Source organism: Bos indicus, chromosome 4, assembly GCF_029378745.1.
Source record: "Bos indicus isolate NIAB-ARS_2022 breed Sahiwal x Tharparkar chromosome 4, NIAB-ARS_B.indTharparkar_mat_pri_1.0, whole genome shotgun sequence".
In the NCBI taxonomy this organism is placed as follows: Eukaryota; Metazoa; Chordata; class Mammalia; order Artiodactyla; family Bovidae; genus Bos; species Bos indicus.
In genome coordinates this window covers 77,726,151-77,739,318 of record NC_091763.1, presented here as the reverse complement: position 1 = coordinate 77,739,318, position 13,168 = coordinate 77,726,151, and the positions used below count along the sequence as shown (strand labels likewise).

General features: G+C 39.4%; 1 protein-coding gene across 14 annotated transcripts in view; it reads right to left on the bottom strand.

The window, feature by feature from the left end:
- COA1 (cytochrome c oxidase assembly factor 1) overlaps positions 1 to 13,168 on the bottom strand; it is a 94,676-nt gene that overhangs the window by 33,229 nt on the left and 48,279 nt on the right. The window lies entirely within an intron of this gene.

Genomic DNA, 13,168 nt, shown 5'->3' with positions numbered 1-13,168 from the left:
CTGATATTGAAAAATTAGAATCTTTGTTTTTATTGATTCTCAGGGTGACTGATACAGAAATAAAACTGAGGGCCTAACCCTCTCTCATAAGAAGCTGGAATTCCAAAGAGATACAACCTTAAGTGAGAATAACCCGAAGCAGATAACAACTTTGGATCAAACTGCTTTTCTCAAACTGTAAACCTGGGTTATAATGTATCCTGGATTGCAATACTCCCAAAGTGTCCGTCAAAAACAAATGTAAATTTCCTAAGTATATACTCTATGGTCCAAAAAATATTCTTAACTTTTCAAATGTAGTATCCAAGGCCCAGATAACGATAATGGAATACACAGGAAACTAAAAAGGAATAAGAGTTATCTGAACCAACAAAAAGGAATAGGGGGTCGGGAAATAACTTAAGAAATCGGAATTATCAGATGTAGACCAAAAAACAATTCTGTTTTCTGTGACAGGATAAATAAAAGACAACTCTGAACTTTTAGAAGAGAACTGAAAAGTAACAGTGACAGTCACTCAGACTCTTTGCAACCCCATGGACTGCAGCCTGCCAGGCTCCTCTGTCCATGGAATTCTCCAGGCCAAAATACTGTAGTGGGTAGCTGTTCCCTTCTCCAGGGAATGTTCCCAACACAGGGATTGAATCCAGGTCTCCCACGTTGCAGTGGATTCTTTACCATCTGAGCCACCAGGGAAGCCCAGCAGAGAAGTGAAAACCATAAATGGTGACATAGATTTGAAAAAACAAAAACTGAGGAATCAAAACTCGAATAACCCCAATTAAGAACTGAATGGACAGGTTTAAAAGCAGACTGCTGTATGCTCAGTCATGTCCAACTCTTTACAACCCTTTGGACTGTAGCCTGTCAGGCTTCTCTTCCACGTGATTCGTCAGGCAAGAAGACCAAAGAGGATTGCCATTTCCTCCGCCAGGGGATCTTCCAGACCAAGAGATCTAATCCACATTTCCTGTGTCTCCTACACTGCAGGCGGATTCTTTACTGCTGAGCCACTGAGGAAGCCAAAAGCAGATTAGATGCAGCTTAAAAGATAATTAATAAATGGAAAGATAGGACAAAAGCCTAAAGATATGCAAGACCTGACCTGAACCAGCTTGTGAAAGTCAATTACATGCAAGTCTTTCTAACCCTGCATCAGTGAAGTCATGTTGGTTGTCTGAAACTTCCATGTTTATACTGCAAAAATCAACAAATGCTACCAATCAGGGCTTTATTTTCCCCTGGAGAACCAGTTCACCCATCACTGGAAGCCACCATACAAGATTCAACACAAAGAGACAAAAGATCACAAATGTATGAGAGAGGTTGAGATATGTGAAGAATATATGAGAAAGTCTAATATATATTTAACTGGAGTTTCAAAAGAAACTGAAGAAATTAAAGAACACGAGAATGGCAAAAGTAACATCTGATGAGAAAGTGGGTACGATTTTTCCAGAACTAATGAAATCATAGGTTTAAAGAAGCCCAGTGAATCCACTACAGGATAAATAAAAAGAAATCTGCAGTGAAGACTAACCACTATAACCATTTACTTTTGAATCTATGAGTTCTTCTCTTTAAAAATTATAAATGCCATCAGAATTCAAACAGGTGGGGATTTATTTTCATTAATTTTACCTAGAACACAATGAGGCCTACACTTTGGACCTGCAGATTCAGAAACCTGTCAGCCCACAGAAGTTTTCTTCTACTTTTATTTTTTGCTTTTGTTACATTTATTCTGATTTCTCCCTTAGAAATACCACACTCATTAGTTATTTTTCCTCTATCTGCCCTCAGTATTTATCATCTTTACCCTCATCACCTCACTTCCTGTCACCATTTTCTCCTTATTCTGGACAATCTCAAATACTCACTATAGGATTGATTCTGTTTTCTGCAGCATCAGCTCTGCTATTTACAACTGCCATTGCAGATTTTTATCCTGCTACTGCATTTTCAGGCTTTTTGGTTTATTTTTAATCTTCTTTCCAGTTCCTCCTAAAATCTTATTTTTTCTTATGCCTTTTTGTCTTGATTTTATAGAGGTCATATTTTTGCTTCCTTGCTGAGAATAAAATCTTACATTTCCACAAATATCTTCTGTATATCATCTTAAATCATATTGATAATTATTAAGTCTTTCCTCATCATCTTTGGGCAATGGTTCCCTTCTTTGGTGCTATACATTTCTTTCATAATTTCCATAAAGATTATTATCTTTGCAAAAAGAATATACACAATTTTTAAAATGGCAGAGTATGTAGATCATCCTTGATTCTCTCCATTCTGCCACTATCCACTGGATGGTGAAATTTTGCTCACATCTTAACTTGGGCACATTGTTAAGTTCAGTCCATAATAGTTCAGTTCAGCAAGCAATGCAACTATGCTCAACTGATTTAGATCTTCTATCATTCTCTCTTCTCATATTATGAGGAGAATTTATTACTATTACATCAGGAATGTGCTGTAGTTTGTCTTTTAACAGAAAAAAATAAGTGCTAATCTGAAATCCTAAGAGCACAACTGTTGCAGGGTTCCTCTTAATACCACTTCTACAGCTGCACTGCATCCCTGGAATGGAATATCCTAACAGTTTCCTTTCATTCTCTTCCACGCTGCATATTGGAATTTTTAGCCTATGAACAGATGCACGGAGAACAGTGTTAAAGGTAGGTGTGGAGGTGCTAAGAGTCAGGAGAAATAGAGCAAATCTCTAGTCAAGTTAACTGGCTTGTAATACATCATGAAATACAAAATGTGAAGAAAACAGTAGGCTTCAGTCATTCATGGTCTCATTAGTGTGAATAAACAATGGGAATAGATTAAAGCCTTGTCTAACTTCTTCCCCTCATCTAATTTTATTCTCCAGTATTAGAAGTCAAAGCATAAATATACCACTCGGGCTTTCTCAGTTTACTCCAACTTCAATGTAGTAAGTAGTTAGGGGAAATGCCTCTAAAACTAAGTGGTTTACTGCTACTTAACTCTTTGGTGCTGTTCTGGAACTACCTGAGTAGCTAGCCTAAAGTCAATATTTTAAACAAGTACATTTTTAAAAACAAAAAGAAACTGGTAATCTCTGTGTTTCAACATATAGTCAACTAAAATATCATGGTGATAGGTGCTGACTAATAGAGAAGGAGCAAAATAACTAATTCCTTCACAACAAGATGAGGATCAAGACTTAAAAGGACTGTATACATTTTTAATGATCCATGATTTTATACATGGTGATGTAAACACTGACATCTTCTCCATATCACTTAAAAGTGTGACAATCTTCTTTTTGTCCCTTTTTATATATCATGATGAAAATTTCATTAATGAAGTCAAGCTGAGCTATTTCTTACATGAGAGTGCTCCCCCACACACTTAGTGTCTAATGGATTTCCCCTAGTTAACAGCTAACATTTAATAAACCCTTCCTATGTGCCAGGTACTTCACTAAATGCTTTACATAATTAACTCATTTTTGTCTAGGAATACTATTATTATCATGAACATTTTAAAGATAGGAGACACAAAAGGGACACAAAAGTCAAATAATTTGCCAAGATTTTCATTCCACTCACTACAGCTACATCACACAATTACACCAAATGTAATGGCTTGAAAAACAATTTTATCACAAATGAAGTCTGTAGGTCAGAGGTTTGGACAGAGCACAAACATAATGTACAATGTCTGAGGCTACAACAAAGAAGACTCAACAACTAGGGACGCGTCAATGGCTGGGGGTGGGAGTCATGTGGGAAATTTTCACTTGTGTGTATGACTGTTGCTGCTTGTGGTCTAGCATCTTAGCTGGAGCTGTCACCTAGAGCGCGACACACGGCCTCTCTTGTGTCCTGTGCTTTCTCTGCAGCACGGCAGCTTCAGCACGTAGGACACCTTGCACGGCAGCACTGGGATCCAAGGGCAAGGGTCCTGGAAACGAGGCAGAGAATAAACTGTCTTTTCTGACCCAGCTTCAGACATCCCTCAGCACTTCTGTGACATTCCATTAGTCATAGGCAAATCTCAAGCCTGTGCAGATTCAAGAGGAGAGGATAGAGACCCCTCCTCTCATGGGAGGAGTATCAGGGTCACAGACTAGAAAGAGCAGGGGGCTGGAAATGCAGCCATCTTTGGAAAATACAATATACCACCATCTGAGAGCAGAGATTCCCAGTGTATGTTCTTAATGACCATACTCGACTGCAAGATTACAAGCTGGCACTCTTTATGGCACTAACAATCACGCTCTTGACCCAGTCCAAAAGATTGTGTATATGCAATGCCAGAATTCCAGAAAAACATCTACTTCTGCTTCACTGACCTCGCTAAGGCCTTTACTGTGTGGATAACAACTAATTGTGGAAAATTCTTAAAAGAGATGGGCATACCAGACTACCTTACTACCAGACTACCTCCTCAGGGAGGTAGGTAGATTTGTATGCAGGTCAAGGGGTCACACAGAGTTGGACACGACTGAATTGACATAGCAGCAGCAGCAAGGAGCAACAGTTAGAACCGGACATGGAACAACAGATTGGTTCAAAATTGAGAAAGGAGTTCATCAAGGCTGTATATTGTCACTCTGCTTATTTAATTTACATGCAGGGTATATCATGAGAGAATGCCAGGCTGGATGACTCACAAGCTGGAATCAACACCGCAGGGGGAAACATCAAGAACCTAAAACATGCAGATGATACCCCTCTAATAGCAAAAAGCAAAGAGGAACTAAAGAGCTTCTTGATGAGGGTGGAAAAGGAGAGTAGAAAAGCTGGCTTAAAACTCAATATTCAAAAAACTAAGATCATAGCATCCAGTCCCATCACTTCATAGCAAACAGATGGGGAAAAACTGAAAACAGCAGCAGATTTTAAGATCATAGCATCCAGTCCCATCACTTCATAGCAAACAGATGGGGAAAAACTGAAAACAACAGCATATTTTATTTTCTTGGGCTCCAAAATCACCTTGGATGGTGACTGCAGCCATGGAGCCATGAAATTAAAAGATGCTTGCTCCTTGGAAGGAGAGCTATGACAAACCTAGACAGCGTATTACAAAGCAGAGACATTACTTTGCCGACAAAGGTCCATAAAATCAAAGCTATGGTTTTTCCAGTAAACCGTATCACATCATCCAGAGATGTGAGAGTTGGACCATAAAGAAGGCTGAGCACCAAAGAACTGATGCTTTCAAACTGTGGTACTGGAGAAGACTCTTGAGAGTCCCTTGAACTTCAAGGAGAACAAACCAGTCAATCTTAAATGAAATCAATCCTGAATATTCACTGGAAGGACTGATGCCAAAGTTTCAATACTTCGGCGGCTGCTGCTGCTGCTGCATCACTTCAGTCATGTCTGACCCTGTGCGACCTCATAGATGGCAGCCCACCATGCTCCCCCATCCCTGGGATTCTCCAGGCAAGAACACTGGAGTGGGTTGCCATTTCCTTCTCCAATGCATGAAAGTAAAAAGTGAAAGTACCTGATGCTAAAAGCCCACACATTAGAGAAGATTTTGATACTAGGAAAGATGGAGAGCAGGAAGAGAAGGGGGTGAAAGAGGAGGATGAGACGGTTGGATGGCATCATTGACACAACGGATGTGAGTTTGAGCAAAGTCCGGGGGATAGTAAAGGACAGGGAAGCCTGGCATGCTGCTGCTCAAGGGATTGCAAAGAGTTGGACATGACTTAGCGACTGAACAACAACAACAATGGCATTCACAATTTGGAATGGGCAAAGGGACCAAGAGGAGAACGGGTTCTGAAGAGGGTTCTTTAGGCTACATTCCCTTCAGGTCCATTCCCCTCTGGAAGCCATCAGTGAAGCCAGGATTCTCTACACCACCAAGAAAACAAAGTGTCTCTTATAATCTCTCCACCATGACAGTATTTCGTGGTACTCAATTCCATCATAAAAATCATTTTAACTGTTTCTGAAAGATGGAAAGGGATGCCCCATGGACATCCTACTGTCATAGACTCGACTTCTGGTCTGCACACCATCTCTGATGTCGAATACGACAAACCTAACCCAAATCACACCTTGATTTCTGAGGTCACAGTAAAACTTCCACAAGATCCACATTATTTACAAATAAATCAACAAAATATTTCATAATCAGATGGGAATCTGCATGTCTAAGAGTAAGTTTCCAGAACTTTTTGGAAAGTAGAGGAACAGGAGGAGCCATTCAAAGCAAATAATCTCTTTTTTAATCTTACCACTGATTCCTCGGACAATTTCAAGGGGTTTGGAAAAACTAGAGCAGAATTGCGAGACTGGAGAATCAGACTATTCAGAGACTCTCCAATGTTAAATCTTTCAGGATCAGATCCCTGGCACAAAGCCAGGTGAACAAAAGGTGCAAACTGACTCACTGGACTAAAATCCCACCCTTCAATAGCTGCCAGGAAGAATATTGTTTTAAAATGCTATGGTTATTATTTGGGCTGTGAACAAACACCTTCCCATTAACAGCCCCTCATTATTATTCTGAAAAACCTTGGTGTTACCAAGGAATTTCGTGAAATCTGTTGGGGTTTCCTTTTTTTTTGTTAAAAATAATAAAATCATCATTGACTCCAATAAACTGTTGGTTGCTACAAAGGGAAAAACCAAGAATGCCTTCTACCTCGCCTGGTTTACACACTAGGTAAAAGCATGAGAACACTGTGCAATATTAGCGTAACTAGTTACGTGTTACTGATTTGAAAATACTGTACAGTAGTAATTTTTAAAAAAACAGAAACTGGTTTACTCGTTTAAACTTTCATTTTGAATACAATTTCAATTAACACAAACAACTTGGGCTGGCCTATTAAAACAACCAAAGAGAAGAGGAGACATTTAATGAATAAACTCGCTGGTAAACACTTTGTCTACATGGATTTTTCCAGAGGTACTGTGTTCTGGCTACGTGAGGCTGCCTTTGTTTCTTTCAATAAATCAAAGAAAGGAAAAAGGTGGGAAGGGGAAAGTGACAATCACACTTAATCCACACCAGGCTGCCATATGTCACTTTTTGTCCTTTGCTGGTTCATTGATTATTCATGAATTCACTACCTGAAAAGTGCTATATTTATCTTTACAGCCACAAAGCTGTCAATTCAGTTCCAAGTACGCCTGCCTTTGTTTTCAATGAAATGCACAGTCTGGGTGATAGTCTTTTGTACATGACACTGCCCTAGGCCATTAAAACAAGTATTAAAAAATTGACATAGGTGAAATTTCAGTGTTGATACTGGCCTGAGCCTTATTATTATTTTGTAATGACTGTTTTATCAAAAGAAACATCAAGTAGTCTTGGCTTTTAAAGACATCGGCCTCTAAGGATTTCCAGAGAGGCCCTAAACCCTACTCCCTCCTCTATTTTGTTATCAATGGTCTTACTGTTCCCATTTCTTTTCTTCTTTTATACCTGCTTGTTTCTGGTATAGCAGAGGTATAGTATCCTCTGCTATTAAGTTACCTGCTCAAAGCTACCTAAATTCCAACCACTGCTTTCCGGGGATGCATTACATCACTCTAGTTCAGAATCTGCCTCAAGGTTTCCTTTTCCCACATACAGTCACCGCCTTGAAGAATTCCACAGGTCATTTAAATTTCAACTTGTTTGCCAGCACCTAGAGAAGACAAACTTTTAAAAAAGCAAAGAGATACTCAGCTTTCAACACTAACTACCAGGCAAGAAGACAGGAAAAACAAGCTTGCCTAAAGACATTTTAAATGTTTCCCTGGTGGCTTCAAGCTTAAAACTACCACCACAAATCCATCACCTTTGTCCTGGAGAAGAAAGGTCAGAGGGAGAAAATAGATTACAAATATACCTGCAAGATAAAAATTCTGTGATTGGCTTAAAGGATAAAAAAGCGAACTGGAATCTCCACCAAATTACTGTCATTTCAATGTTTTATGATAATAAAGCCAAAAAGGTAAACTCAATTTATTTTTCCCTAGGTGTGCTCAACAACAATTTTGACATGAAAGTTCAAACATGTGATAAAGGTTAACAGTAAGTGACAGGGCAAAGACCTTATCCAAAGAGAAAAAAGCCCTTTATAAATAGTTTCAATATATCATGCATTCTTCCATGTTTTTATTTCAATTAATCTTTTGAGGATCCCCAAACCTAAAAGTCTCTAACTCAAGAATGTGATTAAGACCCGTAACTCCATTAACAGGAAAATGAGGCAGAGGGAGACTTAGTATTTTAGAACTCCATTATGATGTAAGACTAAGTCATCAAATTCCTCCCATGATTAACATATGAGATCAATGTTCATGTCTAAGAAAGCAAAAGGAAAAAGGATTCAAATTAAAAACAAGCTTTAGTCTTTTCAGGTTTTAAAAAGTAATTTAACTGTTGAGATTTATTCATGTCGGTGTTTAATTGTTTTATAGGATTATCTACCTTTAGAAGCCCCTAACCTGTTTGCTCTTTACCAAATGCATTACTACTTGTTCAGTCATCCAGGATTCAAACCTGGGCCTCCTCTGTCACCTGGCTTTCATTAGTCAGGATTAAGTTCGACCACATACAACAAGAGCAAAAACAGACAACAGATAAAGCCAATGGCTTACACAAGGTAATTGTATTCTCACGAAAAAAGATGCCCAGATGCAGCTGGGCCAGTGTGTACAGGTTCACAGTGCCAGGCTTTTTCCCTCTTGATGCTGTGTCATTCTCAAAACATGTCCCCACCTTCAAGGCCCAGGGTAGCTGCTTGGGCGCCTGCTATCACATGCCTATAATAGCCAGTAGGAAAGAGTGGAAGCAGGGTTCAATCCTTCTAATAACACTTTCTAGAAGTTGCACACAGCACTTCTTTCATCTCACTAAACTGAATTTAGTGATATGGTCACATCTAGCTACAAAAAAAACTTGATTTTCAATCTTTTCATTGGGCAACAACAGTATGTCCAACTGAAAATCTGGGTTCTACTTTACAAAGAAAATGTTTTCCAGGATGAGCACAGTCAGTCTTCAGGATACTTCTTACTCCACACATCAGTCCTCTCAGCTCTTCACCACTATTTAGCTAAGTCAATCCTATCAGCACGGTTTAATTCGCTTTATCATCATCTCTGCCTGAACGATAACATCTTGACCGAGTTCCTTGAGCCAAATGAAAATGAGGGGAAAACAGAGAGATTGGCTGCAATCTGCTGTCTGTGCGTTTGTGGGTAGTTTTGCTGAGCTTTAGTGGTCAGAGATGGAGATGAGGGTCCTGAGAAGGAAATCTGTCCATATGTCAGGAAACACTTCTCAGTGGAAAGAATAAAACAAAAAAAACAGAAAAAAAATATTAACAACATTCTATATGCAACACAAATATTTTCCACAAATGAAAGCAAAATAAAAACTTTTGCAGATAAATAAAAGCTGATAGAATTCACTGAAAACAGACATGCACTATGAGAAATTTTTTAATTGAAACATTTGATATATACTGATGAAAGTAATCAAAGATAACAGATGGAAATATGTATCATGTTCTTGGGTTGGAAGAATCAATATTGTGAAAATGACCATACTACCCAAAGCATTTTACAGATTCAGGGCAATCTCGATCAAACTACTAATGGCATTTTCCACAGAATTAGAACAAAAAAATTTACAATTTGTATGGAAACACAAAAGACCCTCAAGAGCCAAAGCTATCTTGAGAAAGAAAAACAGAGCTGGAGGAATCAGGCTCCCAGACTTCGGGCTGTACTACAAAGCTACAGTAATCAAGATAGTATGGTACTGGCACAAAAACAGAAATATAGATCAATGGAATAAGATAGAAAGCCTACAGATAAACCCACATATATATGGTCACCTAATCTTTGACAAAAGAAACAAGAATATACAATGGAGAAAAGACAGTCTCTTCAATAAGTGGAGCTAGGAATGAATACAAGAGAGCTACATGTAAAAAGAATGAAATTAGAGCACTCCCTAAAACCATACACACTCCAGTATTCTTGCCTGGAGAATTCCATGGACAGAAGAGCCTGGTGGGCTACAGTCCATGGGGTCGCAAAGAGGCAAACATGACTAAGTGACTAACACTTAAACCTGTCATCTCCTGCATTAGGAGGCAAATTCTTTACCACTGAGCCACCAGGGAAGCCCAAAGGAAGCCGTAAGTAAGACAAAAAGACAACCGTAGAATGCAAGAAAATATTTGCAAATAAAGCAACTGACAAGGAATTCATCTCCAAAATATACAAACAGCTCATATAGATCAATATCAAAAAAACAAACAACCCAATCAAAAAAATGGGCAGAAGACTAAACTGACATTTTTCCAAAGAAGACTTCCGTACAGCAAACAAGCACATGAAATGATGCTCAACATCACTGCTGAAAGTGCAAGTCACTCAGTTGTGTTCGACTCTTTGTGACACCGTGGACTATACAGTTCATGGAATTCTCCAGGCCAGAATACTGGAGTGGGTAGCCTTTCCCTTCTCCAGGGAATCTTCCCAACCCAGGGATAGAACCCAGGTCTCCTGCATTGCAGACATATTCTTTATCAGCTGAACCACCAGGGAAGCCCAAGAATACTGGAGTGGGTAGCCTATCCTTTCGTCAGTGGATCTTTCTGACTCAAGAATCAAATCAGGGTCTCCTGCATTACAGGCAGACTCTTCACCAGCTGAGCTACCATGGAAGCCCAATATCACTATTAGAGAAATGCAAATGAAAACTACAATGAGGTATCACTTCACACAGGTCAGAATGGTCATCATCAAAAATTTCATAAACAATAAATGTTGGAGAGGGTATGGAGAAAATGGAACTCTCCTACACTGTTGGTGGGAATGTAAACTGGTACAACCACTACGGAGAACAGTATGGAGGCTCCTCAAAAAACTAAACACAGAACTACCATACGACCCAGCAATCCCACTCCTGGGCATACTCCTGGAGAAAAATATAATTAAAAAGATACATGATGTACCCCTCACCCCCGGTGTTCATTGCAGCACTATTTACAATAGCCAGGACATGGAAGTAACCCAAATCTCCACCAGCAGAGGAATGGATAAAGAAAATGTGGTACATTTATACAGTGGAATATTACTCAGCCACAAAAAGGAACGAAATGGTGCCATCAGACGTGGATGGACCTAGAAACAGTCATACAGAATGAAGTCAGAAAGAGAAAAACAAATATTGTATATTAATGCATATATGTGGAATCTAGAAAAATGGCATAGATGAACCTATTTGCAAAGCAGAAATAGAGACACGGAGAACCAATGTACGAGTACCAAGAGGGGAAGGGGGGCTGGTAAGGATTGGGAGACTGGGATATATACACTACTCATGAAATAACTTTACTCAGCTTTCATTCCAATCCTAAAGAAAGGCAATTCCAAAGACTGCTCAAACTACCACACAACTGTACTCATCTCACACGCTGGTAAAGTAATGTTTAACATTCTCCAAGCCAGGCTTCAGCAATACGTGAACCATGAACTTCCAGATGTTCAAGCTGGTTTTAGAAAAGGCAGAGGAACCAGACATCAAATTGCAAACATCCACTAGATCATCGAAAAAGCAAGAGAGTTCCAGAAAAACATCTATTTCTGCTTTATTGCCTATGCCAAAGTTTTTGACTGTGTGGATCACAATAAACTGTGGAAAATTCTTCAAGAGATGGGAATACCAGACCACCTGACCTGCCTCTTGAGAAACCTGTATGCAGGTCAGGAAGCCACAGTTAGAACTGGACATGGAACAACAGACTGGTTCCAAATAGGAAAAGGAGTACGTCAAGGCTGTATATTGTCATCCTGCTTATTTAACTTATATGCAGATTACATCATGAGAAACACTGGGCTGGAGGAAGCACAGCTGGAATCAAGATTGCGGGGAGAAATATCAATAACCTCAGATATGCAGATGACACCACCCTTATGGCAGAAAGTGAGGAGGAACTCAAAAGCCTCTTGATGAAAGTGAAAGAGGAGAGTGAAAAAGTTGGCTTAAAGTTCAACATTCAAAAAACAAAGATCATGGCATCCAGTCCCATCACTTCATGGGAAAGAGATGGGGGAACAGTGGAAACAGTGTCAGACTTTATTTTTGGGGGCTCCAAAATCACTGCAGATGGTGATTGCCCCCATGAAATTAAAAGACGCTTACTCCTTGGAAGGAAAGTTATGACCAACCTAGATAGCATATTGAAAAGCAGAAACGTTACTTTGCCAACAAAGGTCCATCTAGTCATGGTTTTCCAGTGGTCATGTATGGATGTGAGAGTTGGACTGTGAAGAAGGCTGAGTGCCGAAGAATTGATGCTTTTAAACTGTGGTGCTGGAGAAGACTCTTGAGAGTCCCCTGTACTGCAAGGAGATCCAAACAGTTCATCCTAAAGGAGATCAGTCCTGGAAGTTCATTGGAAGGACTGATGCTGAAGCTGAAACTTCAGTACTTTGGCCACCTCATGCGAAGAGTTGACTCATTGGAAAAGACCCTGATGCTGGGAGGGATTGGGGGCAGGAGGAGACGGGGACGACAGAGGATGAGATGGCTGGATGGCATCATCGACTCAATGGACTCGAGTCTGGGTAAACTCCGGGAGTTGGTGATGGACAGGGAGGCCTGGCATGCTGTGATTCTTGGGGTCACAAAGAGTCGGACACACCTGAGCGACTGAACTGAACTAAATGAAATAACTAATAAGAATGAACTATATAGTACAGGGAATTCTACTCAAAGCCCTGTGGTGACCTAAATGGGAAGGAAATCCAAGGAAGACAGGATATATGAATACATGTGGCTGATTCAGTTTGCTGTATAGCAGAAACTAACGACATTATAAAGCAACCATACTTCAGCAAAAATATATTTGACATATAACACCGTGTAAATTTAAGGTATACAATTTATATTGTAATACAATTGCCTTTGTAGCAATAATCACCTTTATCACATTATTTAACTATTTTCTTTTTAGTGGTTGGAATAACTGAGTTTGTTTCTTAGCAAGTTTGATGATTGTAACAATATTATCTGTAGTCTCTGTACTATGCATTAATTCTCTACCACTTATTTAACTACTTGGTAGCAAGTCTGTCCTCTTAAACATCTTTCCTATCCATCCACCTACAATCCTCTGATAACCAACATTTTACTCTGTTTCTATGAGTTTGTTTTT